Raw genomic sequence first — 20,001 nt, 5'->3', positions numbered from 1 at the left:
CTATCTCAGCTGTAGTCTATTAAAATAAAACATGACAATCACAACAAAGAAGCATTCCACAATGGATAGTCTGTGTCATTTCTAGTTATGCATTCTCCATATACATATTATATAACTAGCATCACTATTTTAACACGTTCAGACTACTTCCATGGCAATGTTGCACTATTATTAATCATCAGTTCAACTACAAATATCATTCAAGTCTAAGCATTCTGAACGCAGTGTTAATAATAGTACATACAACTCACAATAAGGTATAAGTCTTAGTAATTCAACACATGTATTTACATCACGTTATACTATGCCTAAATTCTACCTTTTATTAATTAGCAAAACGAAACACAGAATAACAAACATCACAGAAATATCAGTTTACATTTATTATTGGCATCAGGATAATATGAGCTTAAATTTATTATCAGAACACCTTCAAACGTAGTATTTCACAAGCATTTTATATATCTTTTAAACCAGTTTGTTTCACTTTGAAAACATAATCGCCATCTTGTCTTCACTGACTAACACTATCTGTCTTATTATCCCCACGTGGTAATCTCCACTATAACGGCCGATTCAAAATGTGCACTTTTATATATTAAAAATACATATTTAAACCACCAAAATAATTCACCAAACCCACAGAATAATAATCTACAGCATTTAACCTTGTGATTTATGGCGTTTTAATGTTATATTGACTCTTACTAACCTGTTAAAATAGGAAAAGTAAAGACAGGACTAAATCAGTTGTTGCTTGCAGTCTCTCGGTTTTACTACTGAAAGAAAGCACGATATCACTACTAACTGATAGCGCTGTCCTGCATTTAGACTGCTCCACCTCGTGGCTGTATCAAATAGTGCAGTTTACTAGGCTTTTCCTTTAGGTTCAAGGAGGACTTGACGTGTTCCTATTTTAAAGGTACAGGTAAGTGAAAAAAAAATAAAGTGTCCATACTTTTTCATGTATGAATTCTCACTTTTTGTGTGCGTCACACGCTCCCTGACAAAAATAAATGGCTCCTGACATTACTGAACAGTTTTAACTTATTTACAAATCTTATAGTGAAAAAGAGAAACTGAAAATTGCTGATGCTTTTAGCTTACTTTAGTATACACTAATAGGAAATGGAACTGATACCAGTGTATTGTAATAGCGTGTTTGGTACGGTGCAGTTCCCCAAACAGGTAGGGATGGACAGTGTAGTGAGCTAGACCCATGGCATTAACCATGGTTTGTGGCTGAAATGATGGCTGTCCCAAATGATTGTAAGTGAAGACTTGTCTAGGTCTTCTTTCCCTAGTGGATCTTCTTACTTGATCAGTTGGACAATTTCCATGTGGAGACAATGGCACTGGTCTGCTTTGCCTGTCTTCTGGGGACTTGGGCCTTCCCTCGTGATCATGGTCACTTCCTGCATCTAACAGTTCAGGTTGAGCTGGGAAGTCCTCTCCATCAGACTGTCCTTCCTGTTCTGGTTCTGCCTCTTTCATCTCTGCATTGTACCTTTCTTGTAATGACGCTCTCCTCACCAGGTTTTCTCTGGACATGATGCTTCCATGTTCATTCATTTTCTGAGTCCTATTACCTTGCGGTGCTTGATCTCTTCGAAACCTCAGCCAGTATTGAGTGTTCGTGTCTTCCTCATCATCAGATGTGTCAGTACTCGGTGTCAGTTTTCTCGCTTCTTGATTTCCTCTATCTCTTATTTTCCTTCTCCGTTGTTCAGTCAGTGGTTTCTGTGTTTGCTGTGATGGTAACTCTACAGGAAGATCATTCACTAGTAATAACAGGTTCCGATGTAAAATCCGGATCCGGGGTTCACCAGACTCTGGCTGGATTTTATACACTGGGCTGTCATTGATCTGTTCTTTTACTTTGTAAATTGTTTTCTCCCAATAGGATCTTAATTTTCCTGGGCCACCTCTCTCACTCAGGTTTCGCACAAGCACTCTGTCTCCAGGCTTAAGGACTACTCCCCTCACCTGCCGGTCATAGTATTTCTTTCCCTTTGCATTTGAGTGTCTGCTATTTTCAGAAGCGATCTGATATGCCTCTGTCATCCTTTTAGCCCACTTTTCTGCATAACCTTGTGCCGAATCCTGTTCTTCTCTTGTCCCTAATCCGAACAGCAGATCAATTGGTAGACGGGGGTGTCGACCATACAACAAGTAGAATGGGGAATAACCAGTTGCCTCATGTCTGGTACAGTTATAGGCATGAACAACCTGTGGAAGATGGTCTTTCCACCGGTCCTTCTCTTTCTCCTCAAGCGTCCTCAGCATCTGTAGCAGCGTCCGGTTGAATCTTTCAGCCGGATCGCCTTGCGGGTGATATGGTGTTGTTCTTGAATGTCCCACACCGGAAAGCTGACGTAAAGTTCGGAATAGTTCATTTTCAAACTCACGTCCCTGGTCGTGGTGTAATTTAGATGGATATCCAAAGCGTGGAATAAAGTCACTGAAAATTCTCTCTGCTGCAGTTTTGCCTGACTTGTTTTTAGTAGGATAAGCCTGTGCAAATCGCGTAAAGTGATCCACTACTACCAAGATGTATTCAAACCCTCCTTTGCTAGGTTCTAAGTGGAGGTAATCAATCGAAACAAGCTCGAAGGGTGAAGTGGTAGTGATACTTCTCATAGGTGCTTTCACATGGGTGGTAGGCTTTTTCTGTTTAATACAGGCACATCGTCTTGTCACATACTCTTCAATGTCATTCTTCATATATGGCCAATAGAACCTGTCCCTGGCCAGACTTATGACCCTTTCTGTCCCGACATGACCCATGTCATCATGAAGATGCTTCAAGACCATCTGTTTGAACCTTCCTGGCAAGACTAGTTGTTTTCTCTGGTTGGTCTTTCGATATAAAAGTCCGTCTTCAATGTGGAGCTTGCCCCACTCATGCAAGAGTTTCTTAGTAGTGCTGCTCACACCACGTCTTGCTTCACCCATCAGAGTCCTGCTCGTCTCTTTGAGCCGGAGTACTTCTCCAATAGCAGTATCTTCTCTCTGGGCAGTTCTCAGTTCACCTGGATCGATGGCTGACAGTGATCCACTGATACAGGGTCCTTCAGGTTGACTTGGGGATGTCATATTAATGACTGCAACCCACGGGACTTCCTTCCCTTGTGCCATGTGATGCCCTTGCCATGCTGCATGGATGACTTCAGGTGATAGCTCCTCTGTACATCCTGCCACATACCTGTTTATATCAAGAGGACACCGGGACAGTGTGTCTGCATCCACATTGACTTTTCCAGGGCGATATTTTATGTCAAATCTAAAATCAGCTAACTCCCCTACCCAGCGGTGACCAACAGCATTTAGCTTTGCTGTGCTTAGGATGTAGGTTAAGGGGTTATTATCGGTATAGATAGTGAAGTGGGGAGCATAAAACAAGTAGTCCCTGAATTTCTCACAGACCGCCCACTTCAAAGCTAGGAACTCAAGTTTTCCTGAGTGGAGGTGGTAGTTTTTTTCGGCTGGTGTTAGCGTCCGAGACCCATAGGCGATGACCCTCAACTTCCCGTTTTTCCGTTGGTATAGCACAGCTCCCAGACCGTCATTTGATGCATCGGTGTGCAATACGAAAGGCAAGCTGAAGTCTGGATATGCCAAAATAGGAGAGTTGACTAACATATCTACCAATCTTTCCACCACACTCTGATGTTCTTCGACCCATCCAACAGGGGCTCTTGATGAGAGTTGGCTTCCTTTCTTCTTTCCTTGGAGAGAGCCTCTTGTTGGAGTTTCAGGCTTGGTTGTTTTCACTTGAAGTAGTTCATACAGTGGTTTTGCAATTTTGGAGAAGTCTTGAATATAGGTACGGTAGTAACTCAGAAACCCAAGGAGCTGGCGGACTTCACCTACTGTGCTGGGCCTCTTATCTTTCAAACTAAGAACCGCTTCCAGATCTTTAGGGTCTATCCGTACTCCCTCCGCTGAGACTAACAGTCCTACATATCGAATTTCTCGCTTGAACAGCTCACATTTTGTTGGCCTCAGCTTGACACCATGGCTCATCAGTGATTTCAGCACCCGACGAACTCCAGCCACGTGATCTTCAAAACTTTTGGCATAACACAGAACATCATCCAGGTAGGGTAAGCAACACTCATCCCGTAAAGTGCTGAGCATCTCCTCCATGCCCCTCTGAAATGCCGCTGGAGCATTAGTCAATCCAAAGGGGATCCTTATCCACTCATACAGCCCCCAAGGAGTGATGAATGCGGTCAGGTGTCGAGAGCCCTCCACCATGAATCCCTGGTGGTAGGCTTTGCCCTGGTCTAAGATAGAAAACCAGCTGTAACCGCCTAAGGTGTCCGTAAGATCCTGAATCCGAGGCAGTGGATGTCGATCTGGCACCGTCTTCTGATTTAGCTGCCTGTAATCAATACATAGCCTCAACGTTCCGTCCTTCTTACGGACGCAGACAACTGGAGATGAATAAGAAGATTTGGACTTGACTATCCACCCTCTTGCCAACAGATCCTGTATGTAATCCTTCACTTCTTTATAAAGTGGTTTTGGTATGGATGCATACGTTCGCTGCACAGGGATGTCATCCTTCAAGTTGATCTCCATCTGTAAGCTTGGTATACATCCAATGTCATCTTCATCACGTGCAAAGGCTGCAGATTCCTCATACAGCATCTGGCGGACCATTTCTTTCTGTTCTTCGTCGAGGTGACTTAGATCTACAGGAGGGTTCCATAGAGTCATTGCTGAAACAGTGTCATCATCCCCAAAATTTGCTTTTGAGTCCATACCAATGGTATTTACATCAGCTTTGCAATCATTAACCTGGGCATCGGTCTGAGGCAGCATAGAGATAGGCTGGATACTCCCAATTACTGTTCGGCGAGGCAATGTTATATCGTGTCTAGTATAGTTGCCAATTGGCACCTCAATATAGGGGGCTTCTACATTGTGGATTTCAACAAGACCATCAACAATGTCTAATTGTTCTAGATGCATACCCTCGTCTTTAGGCTCAAACAACACGGCAGTCTTGTTGGTCTCTGGCTTAAAAGGCACTCTGCATTTAACATAGACAACTTGGCCTTGTGGAATCACAACATTCTGTCTCCCTATTTTTACCAAAGCGCACTCCTCATCTACAGTGCACCTGTTCTGTACAACATTTACTATAACACTGGCTGCTGCTTCTTGAATTCCCATAGCTCTGCTAAGGAGGTTGGCTAGCATTGTCATGGCTTTCTGTGTTCCCCCTGCATGTCTTCTAATCACTTCCTCGATTACATTGAATCCTAACAGTGGCCTTTCTAGCACCATGCGACTCACTAGAAAAGGTACCCGAATTGACGGATTGGAGTGGCCATCTCCTGGCAGGTCCACTTGCACCTCGATCCAACCATCAAACGGTATCACTTCCCCGTTCACAGCAACCACATCAAGGCCTCTCTCGGCTCCCATCAGTTCCACCAACGGTCTTACTTTATGGTTAGGCAGGTATCTCTCCCTCCACGCATGATCCAGAATGCTAACTTGGGCCCCTGTATCAAGTAATACACTTACAGCATAGCCATTCATGTAGCATTTTAGCAGACATTTGCCACCAACAAGTTGAGCTATACTGTCAGGACACATCTGTGCTTCTACTGGGAAGACTTCAGCTACAGTATTACCACAGACTTGGTCATGTGTCCAAGCATAAGCACGTTCACACTGGAAAGAGCAATAAAGCAAAACCTTACACCTGGGGCACACCTTCAGCCTTGGTTGGGACTGACAGAAAACACACAGCTGGGACTTCTCAACTATTCCGATCACTGTTTGTCCCGCCGCAGTGACCGGCTCCCGTTTCCCGATTTGCCTGGTGATTTGAGGCAACCAACCGCTCTGTGTCCCTCTTCTCCACAGGAGAAACAGTGGTTACAATTAGTGGTGCCTTGTTTCACACAATTTGGACAAACTCTACGGCTCTCCTTCTTCAGGGTTTGTAAAGTACTGGCGTTACACTGACATGAGTGTCCCGATTGTTGTGAATTTTTCAAGGTGTCTATCATGCTTGCCAAGGCTGCGACCTGAGCACTCAATTCTTCAATAGTTCTACCGGTCCTTTTGGAATCTACAGCTTCCTTCCCTACCTTTTCAGCATTACCCTCTAATTGAGCACTATGTGCATGTGCCATCTTGTTGCGAGAGACTTGGCCAAGCCTCCGCTGCCTTTCACTTTCCTCACTTGTAATCTTAATTACATGCCTCAATAGTGCTTCATCAGAAACGGCAACATCAGACAGAAGAGGTTTTAAATCTCTTCGTATATCGTTATGTTTTGTACCCAGCCCCTGATAGATAGTGTGCAAAAACACGCCCTGGACTGTGGTGTTATCATACCTAATGTCTGTGTCAGCTTGTCTGGAAGCGAAAATGATCTTTTGTTTCAACCCAATCATTCTGTACAGAAATTGTTTCATGGTCATACTGCTTAGCGCACATCAGCTCCTGGAAAAGTTCAGTGCTATTCTTTTCTCTTAAGTGTGATAGGAGAAAACTTTTCAGTTCAGTAAGTGTCATGTCATCTTTGTTTATCAGCATGTCTTTAAAGTTTCCTGGTTTGATAATACGAAAGACACTCCTAATGATCTCACTCTCACTGTAATGCTCTTTAACGCCCTCTCCTATTTGTTTACATAAGTTGTTGAAACTAATATCAGAGGTAGTGTCACCTATTTGACCCCCGTGTATCTTAAATTCCCTACGCTGCAGGAATGGGATCTCTTTTGCATACACAGTATTTTCACTCCTAGTATGTTGGTGATGTTCATTGCTGGGACTACTATCCATACTAGTGCGCTCCCTTGTAGTAGGGCGAACTGTTGTGAGTGTTGCTGTAGTAGTTTTGTACTGCTCCAATTTTCTACCTAGTTCTTCATAACTAGCTATTACTATTTTAACACGTTCAGACTACTTCCATGGCAATGTTGCACTATTATTAATCATCAGTTCAACTACAAATATCATTCAAGTCTAAGCATTCTGAACGCAGTGTTAATAATAGTACATACAACTCACAATAAGGTATAAGTCTTAGTAATTCAACACATGTATTTACATCACGTTATACTATGCCTAAATTCTACCTTTTATTAATTAGCAAAACGAAACACAGAATAACAAACATCACAGAAATATCAGTTTACATTTATTATTGGCATCAGGATAATATGAGCTTAAATTTATTATCAGAACACCTTCAAACGTAGTATTTCACAAGCATTTTATATATCTTTTAAACCAGTTTGTTTCACTTTGAAAACATAATCGCCATCTTGTCTTCACTGACTAACACTATCTGTCTTATTATCCCCACGTGGTAATCTCCACTATAACGGCCGATTCAAAATGTGCACTTTTATATATTAAAAATACATATTTAAACCACCAAAATAATTCACCAAACCCACAGAATAATAATCTACAGCATTTAACCTTGTGATTTATGGCGTTTTAATGTTATATTGACTCTTACTAACCTGTTAAAATAGGAAAAGTAAAGACAGGACTAAATCAGTTGTTGCTTGCAGTCTCTCGGTTTTACTACTGAAAGAAAGCACGATATCACTACTAACTGATAGCGCTGTCCTGCATTTAGACTGCTCCACCTCGTGGCTGTATCAAATAGTGCAGTTTACTAGGCTTTTCCTTTAGGTTCAAGGAGGACTTGACGTGTTCCTATTTTAAAGGTACAGGTAAGTGAAAAAAAAATAAAGTGTCCATACTTTTTCATGTATGAATTCTCACTTTTTGTGTGCGTCACAATCGCAATACAATAAATATCTGTTTGATCGCTATACAATCAATATGTTGTATAGGCTAAATTGTATAAATAAATGTCCGGAAACAGTCAAATTCAAACACGTTAAAAAATGAAATAGTGCGGAATAAAAACAAAGGCGGCTTTGACCTCGACGTGATTTGAACACGCAACCTTCTGATCTGGAGTCAGACGCGCTGCCGTTGCGCCACGAAGACCAGCTGTAATGGCAGCTTGTTATGCAATGCTAGAGTGTAAAGCAAGCATGCCAAACACATGGTAATGCCGACGCTGATACTAGGAAAACACGCGGTATCACCAGGGTCATGGGAAACAGCCGACTCAATACTTGTTCGTAGCCAGCAGGGCTATAAAGTTGTCGGAAGTGTGTTTGATTCTCAGCTTTAAAAGTAAAGAAAACATAAAACAATACGATTTGCATTTATAAATTTCATTATTTGAAACGTGGGCATAAACAGAGTTGTATTGGCTGGGAATCATATGCCTGTGTTTATGAATTTATTTTCTGCACGTATTAATTAGTATTGTGTGAATATTTTATTTAGATCGTGTGTGAACATTTTATTTAGATCGTTTATTTTTTCTTTTCATAATTTTCATAATTTTCTGTTTGCTTTGCACTGTGTTTTTGCTGTGTTGATTATTATTTGTCTGTTTTGTTTGGTGCACGGGTGAAACGGAGTTCGTAATTAAAGTATTTTTTGTTTTGTTTATCACAAGCACTGTGCACACGGACCTCAGGTCCCGCCCCAAACAATTGCAGGTACCTGTACACACCTGGAATTAGAAGGGCTTTGAGGTATAAAAAGGTGAGGAACTAAGAGACTGGGAGCATGGAACTAGGAGATACCGGAATAGGAAAGAGAGAGATGATGAGGGAAGTAAACGAAAATAAAGAGGACGAGATTAGACAGCGAGTGGTTGGGGTTTTTTTGTGCACGGACAGTGTCAGTTTCGTTTTGTTATTTTTTCTCGTAGACTCACTCTGGGAGGACTGCAGAATTTGGTGATTGAAGACATTTGAAAAGAGGTACTGACAAGAACCTTTGCGTTCGTGGTTTATGTCAGGATATCAGGATCTCTCCTGAGGACTTCAGCTGAAGCGCAACACCCTTTGGAGAGGGCTGCCCAAACAGGCGACTGGACAGGAGCCCTAAGAGGAGGTCTGGACCAGAGAGTGGATGACGTATGGTTAAGTGAACAAATACACATTAAAATGCATCTAATGCTCAAAAATGAAACAATCATTCAAATAAACAAACTGTGCAAAAAAGGAAAACCAATCCAATTAAAATTCAAAAATCATAAGTGATAACACTGAATAAAATAATAATCAACACATTCGTCACCCGTGACATTACCACCACTGCGATCTTGAAAATGTTTGTATGCCACAGAATTTAAGATCTGAAACGGAATGTTTGGCATCTACAAAATGTCTAGCTAGTGGTGGATGAATATATTTTCTCCTAATTGAACTTTTATGTTCGCTCATTAATGCGCAATTGTTACTGTCTAGTAGTTTTACCATCATATTGCAAATGGCTAGGACAAGAAATCACATAAATGACATGAGCTGAAGCACAATCACTTGTAAGATACTGTACTCTTTTTTTTCGTTGTATGGCTTGTGCATTTTCTTAGTTTTAAATGTATTATCACAGGCGGTACACTTACGATTTGGAAAAAATCCAGTAGATTTGTCCAGTACACCTAGATCTCTCGAACATCTAAACGATTCAGCCCTTAATAAAGACCGTCCGTGTTCATTTCGGCGTTTATGACATTGTCTATACACAACAGCTCTTATGTAATCCTATTGGTATCGAATCGATCGCAATTAATGTGTTCCATGTTTCCAGTCAGTTTGATAGTTTTAATACTGTATTACATTCTGAATATGAATAGAGCTGAATTATTAATTGTTGATAATACTTAGAATACCAGATACATATTTAGCATTAAAAAGCAATACATGTGATTTATTTAAACAGTCGTTCATTATTTTGTGTATCAGCGGCCACACTGAGCTGAGCGCAGTGCGGTATACTGTAATGATGCTCCAGTCAGTCTGTCCGGACTGCACCTGAACCATCTTAAAAACACGAAGCCCCTAATAAGCTAATTTGTAAAAGTAAGTAAAGAATTGCGCTAATATAACGAAGCTAAATTTGAACTCCTAGCATTGGTACAACGAGAGAGGACGAGAGGGCGGGGCAGAGAAGGAGGGGGAGACGCTGCTAGGCAACCGGCTCGTGAACATTCCGCTCAGCTGAGGAGAGACCGTTAGGATTTAAAAATGCGAACGTTCCGAGCGGCGTTAGGCGCTTCGTTAAATTAACACACCGTTTCTGGCATTTGAATATAACCATATTTTAAATACTCAAATAGGACTGTATTTAAAAATATATGTTTTTCAAAGTAATATGTTATTTGGAATATTAAAACAATCAAATTAAATAACACATGTTTGGACACCAAAATATTGTTCTTCCTCATAACGTGTTAGAAAATGTAAACAGCAGTTGGAGAATGCCGAAGTCGATCATCCTAGCATGTTAAACGAGGGCATTTCTCCTGTAAGCTGCGTCTAGTAATAGATGGTTTATACTGTTCTCAATGGTCCACGTCCCAGCCTGAGACCACGATCCAGTGGTCGACGGAGATGTTTTTCAAAGTAATATGTTATTTGGAATTTTAAAACAATCAAGTTAAATAACATGTTTGGACACAAAATATTTTTCAGTGACGTTAACAAGTAGTCTGTTTACAACAAAAATGCAATCTGTGTTAGGAACACTATTTTAGTCCGATTTAAAATGGAAATTAAAATGGTATTGAGTGCTGAAATTTATTATTTTTAAAAATAAGTAAAAGTCAACTGTCAGAAGTGGGATTTGAACCCACGCCTCCATTCATAGACCAGAACACACAATTCTTTAGAAAGACAGAGTCCTTGAGTCTGGCGCCTTAGACCACTCGGCCATTCTGACAAGCTGAGTTTGTTAATGTAGAAAAACGCATTATTTATTTCAGCACACAGTAGGGGATCGTATCAAGGCCCGATTGGGTTTATTACGCACATACCAACTGATGCTCCATGAATGATGCTAAGACAATTCTAAAAAAAAGAAACGGATTGAAGTCAACCCAAAAAAGTAAGATTATTTATTTCAATTTCGTTATAGCTATAAACGATGCATGCTTTTTACAATAGCAATTGCTATTTGACAATGACCAATAAGTAATTTTGTTGCAATGCTGTATACAATGTGAACAGAATCAGACTTTGCTCCGTTGTCTCGAAGAAACATCTTCAATTTGTATTTAAAAAGGACGCCCAACGTGGGGCTCGAACCCACGACCCTGAGATTAAGAGTCTCATGCTCTACCGACTGAGCTAGCAGGGCTGACTTTTCGAGGTGTCTTTCACTGTAACCAACTGAGCTATTAATTTGTCATCTTATTTGAGAAATAATTGAATGACAGAACCAAAGATTCCAAATATAATCCACTGAACTGTAGTTTTCTTATCATAATGAAAACAGATTACACATGACCACAGTTCTGTATCAAAATTAAGTCGTAAGTATATGGTTTCCATTGTAGCTATTTACACACACTGCTCTGTTGTCTCCCAGGGTGTTATCTAACAAAACGACATATGCTGTGCTTCCATAATCGATTACATAGACTTTCCTGCCCTGTGTTGCTTTCTTCTTAGATGTGATCTCAGGTTCTGATGAGTTCTGCTCCCTCGATCACGTTCTGCAGCATCTCGCCTTGCTCATCACTCCCGTATGCTTTGGCTGCTTAACAAGTTGGTCTCTGTGGCGCAATCGGTTAGCGCGTTCGGCTGTTAACCGAAAGGTTGGTGGTTCAAGCCCACCCAGGGACGATGTTTTTTGCATTTCTTAATCACATTAGAAAATGGCACTCTGATACGCTGTTATTTCATCCAATTACGCTGAAGAATGAATGTGCTCTGTTTTTTTAGTTCAAAATAATACAAAACCAATATCGTCTTGTTGTTTGCCGAAACCCGGGATCGAACCAGGGACCTTTAGATCTTCAGTCTAACGCTCTCCCAGCTGAGCAATTTCGGCTTGTCAAGCCTCCTTTTTCGAGATAACATTCTTTTTTAGAATAGTTGTAATATTCTTACGTACATTTCTAAACAATCCGTTAGTAACAATATCAAAGCGCTATAATTTATTTCAGCTCTTATGAGACAAGTATCTTTGCGCATTATATCATCCTTGATTACGATATGTAATATTAATTAATTGCTTCAGTTAATATTTAAAAAAACTACTTTGCTAAAAGAAGAAAAACAAGCTTGCAGAGGATGGTTTCGATCCATCGACCTCTGGGTTATGGGCCCAGCACGCTTCCGCTGCGCCACTCTGCTACAGCTGTCTCATGACTGAATTACCAAGCAGCAGAAAAAAAAAAAAACTGAACATCGTTTTAACCAGTCACACGGCAGCGGCCGGGCCGAACCATGGAAACGTTGCAAATCAGAGATGATCCGTTTTCTTTTCTCCCAAATACGGTATGCAAAGTATGCAACTTTTCTGCCCACTTTGATCACAGGTAGTTTTATCCCCCAGTTTCGGCTGCCAATTCCAATATTCTGTCTCTCTAAAGCATCTTAAATCGTGGAAAGCGCTCTTTGTTTAAAATTACACTGAAGACTTATTTTGTTCGACCAGCCTTACAATTAGATATTTTGTTGTTTTTAAGTAGATTTTGTGAAGCGCATATCGGGCGCTATAGAAAATATATATGATTAATAGATTGATTGACTGATTGAATGTTAGCCTGCGTTCGGTCTGGCAGGTTTAATTTTTCAAAAGACAACGCCGAAGGGTCTGATAAATGACACTGTAATTATTTGAGATGATGCATGTAGACAATAATGTAAAAAGGGTTGTTTTCGAATTTGTATCATTTAATTTCATTTTTCTTTTTAAATGTAGAGCTGTTTTATAGTTAATAATGTATTATTATTAGGCTTGTAGTATTAATATTATTCATAATGTTCATTATTAACGTCGGTATTGTCGGTATTAAACACAGACAGATATGAGGTTCAGTCCAAACAGAGCGCCGAACTCAGCGAGGTCCAGCAGGGGACAGTAACTTCACACGGGGCCATTTCATCAACCATCACCTCAGAAACACAAACAAGCAAATCATTATTATTCTCCATTTTTAAAAGTCGCTCAGCGCTCTCCTGTAGCAGAGCGTTAAGTCATTTAAATTCAGCTCCGTGTGCTTTCTGAGCGGCTCACTTACTTAACGCGCCTGAATGCATCGCATTGAACACAGCGCAGAAAGAGCCAACAGGGCGAACTCTGACATCCAGTTTGATAACCGCCTCGACAGGGAGGCCAGCCAATCAGGCTCACGTGCTGGGGATAGAGTGTTTCTACAGCCAATCAGGCTCACATGCTGGGGATAGAGTGTTTTTACAGCCAATCAGGCTCACATGCTGGGGATAGAGTGTTTCTACAGCCAATAATACGCGATGACTCCAACCAGGCCCGCCTTCTGCTAGTGACGCTTTCATTTCAGTACAGGAAATAGAGAGGTTTGTTTTGTTCATGTGTGGAGAGGTGGTTGCAGTCAGTGATGATTTTACAACACGCTGTCTCCTGCTGTTTAAAATATTTAGGCTGGGATGAAATGTTTTCTAATAATTAGTGATTTTTGTGTTTGTTTATCACCTGCACAGAGTTCCGTGAAAAGGAAAGCATCCCTTTTCTGTGTTGAATTTCACACACAGAGCGGAGCGCGTCAGTCGCAGCTACAGACAAGTCGAGCTTTTCAATGAGATGATTTACTGAGAAACAAACGCGTTGAAGCTCCAGCAGAGCTCTGCGCGATTCTGAAAGACCAAAGGAAAGTTACTCCTTGCAAAGCCTGTTGTTTGTGTTCTTTCTTTATCACACCAGAAGAAGTGATGAATATATTTGAATGGGAAGGCTACAGTAAAAAATAAATATTACTAAATAAAAACCGCGGTGTTTCTGATTGAAAAGAGGATTCCGCTAGACCAGTGTGAAACTCAAACCAGTGAAGATGGACGCGTCAGTGTGTCCGTGTCGCTCTTTCAAGACGAGCTCGCCTCTACCATCGAGCACGCAGTGAAAGCGGCTCTACACACCGTCTTGTGCGCGATTACTAAAGCTGTCGGCAGCAAATTCACTGAATTCAGAGTGGAAATGGAACAAAAAGGAGAAAGAGAATGAAAGTCTGAAGCTGAGATTGGAAATATCAGAGAGCGAGCTGAAAGCTGTGCGAGGGTGTATAAACGCTGCAGATGCAGACATTAAACAACCTTTAATATTTCAAGGTAAGATTGATTTTATTGTGTGGTATTGCTTGGTCAATCCAGCACCTCAAACTACCTTCTGTTGGAAAGATCTTGGTTAGAATTTCTCTTCGGACACGTTTTAAAGTGTTTGATTATTATAAGCGTTGTTAATAACACAGTTCTGTCCTAATATTGGCTAGAAGGAGTCTAATCAAGGCATTGTATTATTTTATATATTTAAATAGGTAGTCTAGAAATTAATAAAGTACTAGATTGGTAAATCTTAACCAGTCTAATTTAAGAGGCTTCAATGGTATCCTTCTGGTAAAGTGATGTCTTGTATAGAGTCCCACTGAGACAGTCACAGACCATATTGCAGAGGGTTAGAATAATGATTTGTGATTTAATATCAACATACAGGCAGCAGCACATCTGGTTTCAGTGTTTGATTGAACTGTTTGACTGTGAATCTATTTTTAGATAAATGGTTTCATTGTATTCCGCTCCAGTGCTGTTGAGTTTGTCTTTGGTACAGTCGCGGCTCATTCGCTGCTCGTTCTTTTGCTTTAGTCCTGTTTTCTTCTTGTTTCACACACACACATTTACACGATCTTTCCAGACCTCACTGTGTGAATAAAGGGGGCGGCAGCAGCACCCTGCCTGCACCAATCCGCTGTAAGATTTTCAATTAAGGGTTGAAGTTGGAGGAAGTAAATACAACACAGTAAGGTGTCAACTGAATTGTATCATTTTATTGAATCTCTAGATTGAGTCTCTAAATAAAGTACTTTGTTCAGCTGATGGTAAGCAGAATTAGGAAACGGTCGCACATATTGCTTATAAACATTTACTAATACAGGTTATTATTTAAGAGCAGAGATGAGTTTGCACGGGATACATACAATAGGGAGAGCCACACCATTACAAATGTATTTTAATACTACAAGGGATGTTATTGGATTTATATCTACAGGTCACCTGACATTGCACAAGTAAGCTTCCAATGTTGTTCCTAATGATTATTACACAGGTGGAGTTTGTACAAAAAACATATTGCTGCACTTGAAAAAGTTTGAGTTGTGTAACACCTGTTTAAATGAAACTGCTTTGAGAATAAGCAGGCTATCCTGCTGCAGTCGCTTGTCTGCTCATTGTATTTGACACATTGAAGCTTGTATTCTGCGTTGACCGTTTCCTTCAAAACCGTTCTCACAATACAGGATCAGGTAACAAAAAGACATTCCCCAGACACTTTGCTAAGACTGCAAGTCTCCTGGCTTGGTTTCTAAGCATGTTTGCAGCAGATAAATGGATGTTTGCATTAGAACAATGCAAAGGCAGAACGGCGGTCATGATGGTGATTGACAGGGAGGTAGAAGTGGATGCAATGCTCCAGTGTGAGGCTACAGGAGGTGAGAAAGACCAGCAGCACTGAGTCTTGTACAGGACGTAGAATAAAAAGATGTTCATAAGAAAATGCCTTTTCCTTCGCTTTGTTCATAGGAACACAAACACAGCGTTAACCAATAATTGCAATGTAGAATAACAGGAATGGTATCAATGCCATCATGTACCTAAACCACCAAACTATTATACCGGCTCACCCCTATACGAAATAACTGAGGAACAGTAACTTTAAATCCCTGATCAAAGCAACTAACAAACCTAGCTGGTAAGTAAGAGATCTAATTGTATACAGTTTTGTTTCCCACAGATCCCAAAGAGAGCCACGCTATCCCTGAATCTGAAGCACAGGAAGGGCCAAAGATAGAAGCAGGAGTGCTGTGCAAGTCTAATGCAGGTTACAGAGCTGGCATGTGTTAAAGATGAAGAGGTCCCTCAACAGGAATGTGTTCCTATTAAAGAGGAATTCATAGAGCAGGAATGTGTCCCCATCGCAGAGTAACTTCCTCTTGAAAATCATGTCTGTACACTTGAGGAGAACAACAAGCTGGGATCCAACCTGTGTGATGACTCTCCATCTGAATGTGAACTGGGATTTAGAGGTAATCCTACAAAACAAGCAGCATTGAGCTGCCTGTTCATCCTGCAGAACCTGGTACTGAACACCAGCAGTGTGCTTGAGATTCATATTTTAACCAAGGGGAGCTGCCCAACCACTATGTCAACAAGGACATCACTGTGCTTGCTTCTGAGGCACCTGCTAGATGTGCAGCCACTGCCACGCCTCTTTAGAATGCTGTGAGATCAGCGGTGTCCAATCACGCTCCTGGAGGCCATTCCACTCCACATTGAACAGGTTCAGTTATATAAAGTGATACTCCTGTGTCTGGATGGACACCCCTGTGTTAGATCTTTGCCTTTCCTTATTCCTGGTAGGCTGTTTGCAGTTCTGCTCCCACAGCTTTACAGAGCTGCAGGGATCACATGTCCCATCACTGGGTGATGTCAAATCCAGTCGGGTTGCTCAGCATCACCAGAAGAAACATTTCAGTAGAGAATTTCTGTGGAGAATGTATGCAGCAGGATCACCAACATGAGTCTTATTTTATTTCTTACACTTTATGCAAATACAGTATAATTTTTAAACGCTCATCTCACTGCAACTATCCCGAGGACTGTAATGTTTGCTCGCAATGCCACATTTCACTTTTGTGTGTCTCACAGTAAGCATTGCTGTGTTTATTATTGTCACAGTACAGTAAGTATGTGTGTGGAGGTGTTCTGTACAGCAGACCAGCTCAACAGATAATTTCTATATTAATTATTAATTATCAAAAAACAAATTAAATATTGGATACATTGCAGTACTATCAAAATGCAGGTACTAAATAGGATTTTTCATGATGCTCTGTTGGCTCGATTTAAAATATTCCATTTTAAACATTAAAAAAAGCATGTTTTTCATTTTCCACTTGGCTGACATGTTGACATCATTTTTGCTGTGACTGAAACTTGCGGGACACTAACTGGTGAATGAATCCACCTCATCTCAAGCAACCAATCACTGAACTGCTCATTCACTTGTGTTCAGAACAGTGCATGTGGAAGAATGCTGTACAATAACCTTTGTCTCTCTTCTCTTTCTTTCTTTAGCTTCTAAAGTAGATGAAGGAGAACACGACTCCACTCTATCACCCCAGTGCAAAAATGCTTCTAGAGGCAAACCACAGTGCAAGAAACACAGAAAAACAACACCCCAAGAAGAAAATGTGAAGACATTGAGAACTCACTCAGTTACAATCCCTTCTTTACAAGACAGACACCCACTTACTGTGGAGAGTACAGAGACGGCACATTCTGTATGTTTTAACAATTCTGAAACCCAGGGCAACTTGAAGACCTTACCTCATTCTATTAAAGGTGGGAAGAGTTCCTGTCAATTAGATGTTCCTAAAACTCACAATGGAAATCCCACAGGAGGGACTCCATGTTCCTGGGCTGATTGTGGGAAGAGTTTCAATCATATATCACTGCTTAAAAGACACCAGCGCGTTCACACAGGAGAGAAACCTTCTCACATACAGACCAGTGATAAGAGTTTTACACAGTTAGGAAATCTTCATTCACACCAGCGCGTTCACATAGGAGAGAACCCTTATCACTGTACTGAGTGTGGGAAGAGATTAAGTAACTTAGGAAACCTTAAAATCCACCAGCGCATTCACACAGGAGAGAAACCTTATCACTGTTCTGAGTGTGGGAAGATATTCAGTGACTTAGGATCCCTTAAAAGGCACCAGCGCATTCACACAGGAGAGAAACCTTATCACTGTGCTGTTTGTGGGAAGAGATTCAGTCAGTTAGGAAACTGCACAAGACACCATAACATTCACACATATGTGTAATCCTATCCCTGCACTTAGTGTGAAGACGTTAAGTCAATTGCAGGCTCTTACAGGACTTGAGAACATTCTCAGAAATGCAGACACCTGGGGACACCTAAACAACAGGAGTGCATTCGACTAAATACAGAAATATTAACTGAAAACAAAAGAATAAACTTGCTTGATAAATAGGGTCACCCCTAATCACAATCTGTTCAGATCAAAAACTCACCAAAATCTGTGTTCATCATGTTGTTGAGCATTCTGATTGTGTTACATCACATTAGTAATATATTAAATAGATTGTTATTATGAGTGCAAGTTTCTCTTTTTTTCCTCCTGCATTGCTCAGCCTCTTGCAGTGTGTTGTGTGGAATCTTCCCTGATACCATGGTGAATCTGTGGTACCTCAAGATGCAGCACAGTATACCACTCTTATCATACGGGCAGCTTGAAGTGGAAAATCAATACTGTTTCCAGCAGGGTGCGCCAGAGACCTTTTAGCACTTTAATGGGCTGCATACCATTGCTTCTTAACGAGGTGATTTCTGCTCCCGATGTGTTGAATACTCCCCTCTCTCTCTCTGGGGGACTATTAAAAAAACAGGCACGAGGTATTTAGAAATCACAGCTTTATTACATCAGCTTAGATTCTCTCGTGTACCAGTTCTCTGTGCATGGAAACAACATTTTCATGAGCCATCTGTGAAAACAGCACAAGAACTTTACACATGGCTAATTTATATAGCAACCCCCACCTTTCCCCTTCATTTGCATGACGTCTGATGAAAGCCGGGTTTTCTCAAGTAAAATAAACTGAGCGAATGGGAACCCGAAAAAGCATTTTGCACAAGACATTTTTATTAAGCAATTCCAGTGGTTTGCAGAAGTATTCACCCCCCTGCAAAGTTTTCACATTTTGTTGGCACCTGAGCGTACTCCACGACGCTTTCAAATTAGACTTTACATGTAGAATCTACACAAACTTCTCCACATTGATAAAGTTAAAGGTCACAAAATTAGTGAAATAGTTTTAGCCTGTATGTACTCAAAGTGGTTTAACTTGTAGATAATTACATTCAGGCATATAAAGACTTTCAAGCTGCAACTCACATAGTGAACCAACAAAGCAACCATGAAGACCAAGGAGCTTTCGAAACAAGTCAGGGATAAAGTGGTAGAGAGGCACAGAGAAGGGTACAAGAACATTTCAAAGGCTCTGATTATCCCTCTCAGCACAGTGAAGGCCATCATTAAGAAGTGGAAGATGCATCATACCACCCAGACACTACCCAGATCAGGTCGCCCTCCCAAACTGAGCAGCTGGACAAGCAGGAAACTGGTTCGGGATGTCACTGAAGCCACCAATGACCTTGAGAGATCTGCAAAGTTCTGTGTCTAAGGTGGGAGTCAGCATTCACACATCAACAATAAGCCGGTCCCTACACAAAGCTGGCCTGTATGGATGGGTGGCAAGAAAGAAGTCATTACTCACAAATCAATTGAACTACTGGTGACACATTTGCTTTTTATATTTCCATATTTCAGCACATACATCAGTGATGTGATATCCATCAAAGTTCCTTTGAAATGCACAATCAGGTGTTCAGTGGGAGCAGTGGTCACGCTTCATTTGAAGTGCTGCTTGTTTAGTCTAGTAACTGTTAGCAACGAGCTCATTAAAACTATCAAACATTGTTCATTGTGTTCTTAATGGTTGGTTAATTAAAAAGTAACATATTTATGTACTAATAATGACATATTGTTGGAATTGGGAGTGGTTTGTTTAAAGGAACTATTGAAGCTAGTACTGTAGTAATGTTTAGCAGTGAGATCAGGTTTAGTTTTATTACCGTATACTCACTAGGAATTGACGCATGCGCTTATACTTGAGTATGTGCTGTTTTCTGTGCAGGTGCAGTTACTCCTTTGGTTTCATATAGAAGCTTATGCACCTGCATTTGAGTGTAATGCAAGGTGTGGAGGCTCACATGTTCATATATTGCATTACAAGTTAAACACCATATTTATTCTTTCTCTTTGAATTCCAAATGTTGTAAGACGGATAAGGGTGTCTGCTAAGAAAT

At 40.8% G+C, this 20,001-nt stretch overlaps 1 long non-coding RNA gene and 4 other non-coding genes across 5 annotated transcripts; 2 read left to right on the top strand and 3 right to left on the bottom strand.

Moving 5' to 3' along the window:
• Nucleotides 1–10,686: 10,686 nt before the first annotated feature.
• trnal-caa (transfer RNA leucine (anticodon CAA)) lies at nt 10,687–10,797 on the bottom strand. The gene is made up of 2 exons: nt 10,760–10,797; nt 10,687–10,732 (listed from the first exon to the last, which is right to left on the bottom strand). It is a non-coding gene; the product is annotated as a tRNA-Leu (tRNA).
• Nucleotides 10,798–11,141: 344 nt separating this feature from the next.
• Nucleotides 11,142–11,214, bottom strand: trnak-cuu (transfer RNA lysine (anticodon CUU)). The gene has a single exon. It is a non-coding gene; the product is annotated as a tRNA-Lys (tRNA).
• A 414-nt stretch (nt 11,215–11,628) lies between these two features.
• Nucleotides 11,629–11,702, top strand: trnan-guu (transfer RNA asparagine (anticodon GUU)). Its single transcript has one exon. It is a non-coding gene; the product is annotated as a tRNA-Asn (tRNA).
• Nucleotides 11,703–11,837: 135 nt separating this feature from the next.
• Nucleotides 11,838–11,910, bottom strand: trnaf-gaa (transfer RNA phenylalanine (anticodon GAA)). Its single transcript has one exon. It is a non-coding gene; the product is annotated as a tRNA-Phe (tRNA).
• A 1,490-nt stretch (nt 11,911–13,400) lies between these two features.
• On the top strand, nt 13,401–18,229 carry LOC131705341 (uncharacterized). The gene is made up of 3 exons (XR_009310314.1): nt 13,401–14,165; nt 15,841–16,386; nt 17,184–18,229. It is a non-coding gene; the product is annotated as an uncharacterized LOC131705341 (long non-coding RNA).
• The last annotated feature ends 1,772 nt before the right edge of the window (nt 18,230–20,001 follow it).

This window comes from Acipenser ruthenus, chromosome 35 (assembly GCF_902713425.1).
Source record: "Acipenser ruthenus chromosome 35, fAciRut3.2 maternal haplotype, whole genome shotgun sequence".
Classification (NCBI taxonomy): Eukaryota; Metazoa; Chordata; class Actinopteri; order Acipenseriformes; family Acipenseridae; genus Acipenser; species Acipenser ruthenus.
This window is presented reverse-complemented; position numbering and strand designations above follow the sequence as displayed.